We start from the raw sequence: 5,064 nt of genomic DNA on the forward strand, positions 1-5,064 counted from the left end.
AATTTTTTCGCACCGTTACGAAAGTACCGAAAGTTCAACTCGAAATAACTCGCCAAAAAGCGTTATAACGTATCGAAATTTTGCGTGAAATCGTTACGTTTCGACGAAATCTAGTCGAAAGTAGCGATTTCACTTTATTTTTTTAAAAAATTTCATCCTCCGGACCAACGTGACCGGGACGTTGGAACTTAGAATTTTTTCGCACCGTTACGAAAGTACCGAAAGTTCAACTCGAAATAACTCGCTAAAAAGCGTTATAACGTATCGAAATTTTGCGTGAAATCGTTACGTATCGACGAAATCTAGTCGAAAGTAGCGATTTCACTTTATTTTTTTAAAAAATTTCATCCTCCGGACCAACGTGACCGGGACGTTGGAACTTAGAATTTTTTCGCACCGTTACGAAAGTACCGAAAGTTCAACTCGAAATAACTCGCCAAAAAGCGTTATAACGTATCGAAATTTTGCGTGAAATCGTTACGTTTCGACGAAATCTAGTCGAAAGTAGCGATTTCACTTTATTTTTTTAAAAAATTTCATCCTCCGGACCAACGTGACCGGGACGTTGGAACTTAGAATTTTTTCGCACCGTTACGAAAGTACCGAAAGTTCAACTCGAAATAACTCGCCAAAAAGCGTTATAACGTATCGAAATTTTGCGTGAAATCGTTACGTTTCGACGAAATCTAGTCGAAAGTAGCGATTTCACTTTATTTTTTTAAAAAATTTCATCCTCCGGACCAACGTGACCGGGACGTTGGAACTTAGAATTTTTTCGCACCGTTACGAAAGTACCGAAAGTTCAACTCGAAATAACTCGCCAAAAAGCGTTATAACGTATCGAAATTTTGCGTGAAATCGTTACGTTTCGACGAAATCTAGTCGAAAGTAGCGATTTCACTTTATTTTTTTAAAAAATTTCATCCTCCGGACCAACGTGACCGGGACGTTGGAACTTAGAATTTTTTCGCCCCGTTACGAAAGTACCGAATGTTCAACTCGAAATAACTCGCCAAAAAGCGTTATAACGTATCGAAATTTTGTGTGAAATCGTTACGTATCGACGAAATCTAGTCGAACGTAACGATTTCACTTTATTTTTTTAAAAAATTTCATCCTCCGGACCAACGTGACCGGGACGTTGGAACTTAGAATTTTTTCGCACCGCTACGAAAAGGCCGAAAGATCCCCTCCAAATAACTCGTTAAAAAGTGTTAGAAGGTACGAATATTTTTCAAGAAATCGTTATAACTCGATAAAATACGTCGGGATTAAGCGTTTATATCGTCGGCAGACGGATATAAAAACGTTTGGACCGACACGACCGGTCGTTGGAACATAGAAAAATTCCGAGCCGGTACGTTGGGACTTAGAAAAATTCCGAGCGCGAAAAAGTTTTTTCGAGTTTATTCGTTAAAAAGCGTTACAAGGTATGAATTTTTTTGCATAAATCGACGTAACTCGACGAAATACGTCGGGATTAATGGTTTATTTCCGTCCGAGAACGATTTTTAAAAACGGACCTATGCGGCCGGTCGTTCGTACTTAGAAAATTTTCGGACCGAACACTCTTTTTCGATTAATTCGTTAAAAAGCGTTATAACGTACGAATATTTTTCAAGAAATCGTTATAACTCGATAAAATACGTCGGGATTAAGCGTTTATATCGTCGGCAGACGGATATAAAAACGTTTGGACCGACACGACCGGTCGTTGGAACATAGAAAAATTCCGAGCCGGTACGTTGGGACTTAGAAAAATTCCGAGCGCGAAAAAGTTTTTTCGAGTTTATTCGTTAAAAAGCGTTACAAGGTATGAATTTTTTTGCATAAATCGACGTAACTCGACGAAATACGTCGGGATTAATGGTTTATTTCCGTCCGAGAACGATTTTTAAAAACGGACCTATGCGGCCGGTCGTTCGTACTTAGAAAATTTTCGGACCGAACACTCTTTTTCGATTAATTCGTTAAAAAGCGTTATAACGTACGAATATTTTTCAAGAAATCGTTATAACTCGATAAAATACGTCGGGATTAAGCGTTTATATCGTCGGCAGACGGATATAAAAACGTTTGGACCGACACGACCGGTCGTTGGAACATAGAAAAATTCCGAGCCGGTACGTTGGGACTTAGAAAAATTCCGAGCGCGAAAAAGTTTTTTCGAGTTTATTCGTTAAAAAGCGTTACAAGGTATGAATTTTTTTGCATAAATCGACGTAACTCGACGAAATACGTCGGGATTAATGGTTTATTTCCGTCCGAGAACGATTTTTAAAAACGGACCTATGCGGCCGGTCGTTCGTACTTAGAAAATTTTCGGACCGAACACTCTTTTTCGATTAATTCGTTAAAAAGCGTTATAACGTACGAATATTTTTCAAGAAATCGTTATAACTCGATAAAATACGTCGGGATTAAGCGTTTATATCGTCGGCAGACGGATATAAAAACGTTTGGACCGACACGACCGGTCGTTGGAACATAGAAAAATTCCGAGCCGGTACGTTGGGACTTAGAAAAATTCCGAGCGCGAAAAAGTTTTTTCGAGTTTATTCGTTAAAAAGCGTTACAAGGTATGAATTTTTTTGCATAAATCGACGTAACTCGACGAAATACGTCGGGATTAATGGTTTATTTCCGTCCGAGAACGATTTTTAAAAACGGACCTATGCGGCCGGTCGTTCGTACTTAGAAAATTTTCGGACCGAACACTCTTTTTCGATTAATTCGTTAAAAAGCGTTATAACGTACGAATATTTTTCAAGAAATCGTTATAACTCGATAAAATACGTCGGGATTAAGCGTTTATATCGTCGGCAGACGGATATAAAAACGTTTGGACCGACACGACCGGTCGTTGGAACATAGAAAAATTCCGAGCCGGTACGTTGGGACTTAGAAAAATTCCGAGGGCGAAAAAGTTTTTTCGAGTTTATTCGTTAAAAAGCGTTACAAGGTATGAATTTTTTTGCATAAATCGACGTAACTCGACGAAATACGTCGGGATTAATGGTTTATTTCCGTCCGAGAACGATTTTTAAAAACGGACCTATGCGGCCGGTCGTTCGTACTTAGAAAATTTTCGGACCGAACACTCTTTTTCGATTAATTCGTTAAAAAGCGTTATAACGTACGAATATTTTTCAAGAAATCGTTATAACTCGATAAAATACGTCGGGATTAAGCGTTTATATCGTCGGCAGACGGATATAAAAACGTTTGGACCGACACGACCGGTCGTTGGAACATAGAAAAATTCCGAGCCGGTACGTTGGGACTTAGAAAAATTCCGAGGGCGAAAAAGTTTTTTCGAGTTTATTCGTTAAAAAGCGTTACAAGGTATGAATTTTTTTGCATAAATCGACGTAACTCGACGAAATACGTCGGGATTAATGGTTTATTTCCGTCCGAGAACGATTTTTAAAAACGGACCTATGCGGCCGGTCGTTCGTACTTAGAAAATTTTCGGACCGAACACTCTTTTTCGATTAATTCGTTAAAAAGCGTTATAACGTACGAATATTTTTCAAGAAATCGTTATAACTCGATAAAATACGTCGGGATTAAGCGTTTATATCGTCGGCAGACGGATATAAAAACGTTTGGACCGACACGACCGGTCGTTGGAACATAGAAAAATTCCGAGCCGGTACGTTGGGACTTAGAAAAATTCCGAGGGCGAAAAAGTTTTTTCGAGTTTATTCGTTAAAAAGCGTTACAAGGTATAAATTTTTTTACGGGAATCGTTCTATCTCTATTAAATACGTCGGGATTAAACATTTTTATCGATTTTTTCAAAAAATTAGCGTTCGTCGAACTGACACGACTGGGATATTTTTCTAATTTTTTCGTTAATTAACGTTACAAGGTATATATTTTTTTGCATATTTCTACTTATTTTAACGTATTGTAATTGATTATAAACTTATTTTTTGTCCGTATTCGATAAAAGAGTATGTTTACTGATGCAATTTTTCGGTGAAAAAAAAAATTAATTTTTTGGTAAAAATGCATTTCTATTATGTTAATAAAACGTCTGGTAATGTATTTCGATGGTTGGATATTGGCTTTGTATAGTAGTGATCGAGCGTTCGCGAGACTAAGTTCCAGCGTCCCTTCCGAACGGTACGTTGCTACGGAGGTTTTGCACCGTAAGCGCGCGGCCGCTAGCCCGGCCGGCGCCGGCCTTCCGGCTGGCGCTTTCGTATCTATAAGAGAGACGTCGAGCCGGACGGTTCGGTCGGAACAGCGTTGAGCGCGTGGCTATTCTACGGCCTCGGTTGAGAATTCAGTCACCGCTCCTCGAGTCTTAGTGTATTTTACGCTATTTCTCGACTGTTCCTCCGTTCTCGTTCTGGTTTTTTCTCTACACTGCTGCGCCGCGGGTCGCTGTCCTGGACGTAATGACCAAATATCGTGGCAAGGTTCCCCTGAGTCGGGAAGCTGGTGACCTGTGTGTACGTATTCTAACAAAAATTGTTAGATGCGTGTGTGCTTGTACTAACTGAGCATCGATTCATTCAAAAGAGTATAACCGTCTGCTTTCTATAAAAACTTCTGCTTTCGCAGAAGTATCCGATGAGGCGGTAGGAGCGTACTATCTTTGCGTAGTATGTCTTCTGCCGAAAATGTTCTACCGATTGAAAGAATATTCTTACGGTATGTCCAGCGCGACGCACTGGGATACGCGCTTGTTCGTTCAGCGTGAGGTGCGTATACGTGCTTTACCGCTAAGATATTCTAATAAGTCTTTTTACACGAAGACAGCATTATGGAAATGTTCCTTTAGAAGTACGATTCTAAACATTTTATATAAGACTATGAGAGAGAGAGAGAGAGAGAGAAGAGAGGAGGTGGAGTTGAGAATTACAAAGTGGCTGCGAGCGGCGTTCGAAGATTATTACTGAACTATGGGTGTATCTCGAACGTCGCTAGGAGATATATTTTATAGATATATCTATCTTAAGAACGAAAAGTCTCGTCGTACGGTGCTTACGTCCCACCTACGACACGAAGAGAACTTAAACGAAATTTATAAGAATTGTTATACGAATAAGA

The sequence above is a fragment of the Bombus huntii genome, unplaced genomic scaffold, assembly GCF_024542735.1.
Source record: "Bombus huntii isolate Logan2020A unplaced genomic scaffold, iyBomHunt1.1 ctg00000101.1, whole genome shotgun sequence".
NCBI classification, from domain to species: Eukaryota; Metazoa; Arthropoda; class Insecta; order Hymenoptera; family Apidae; genus Bombus; species Bombus huntii.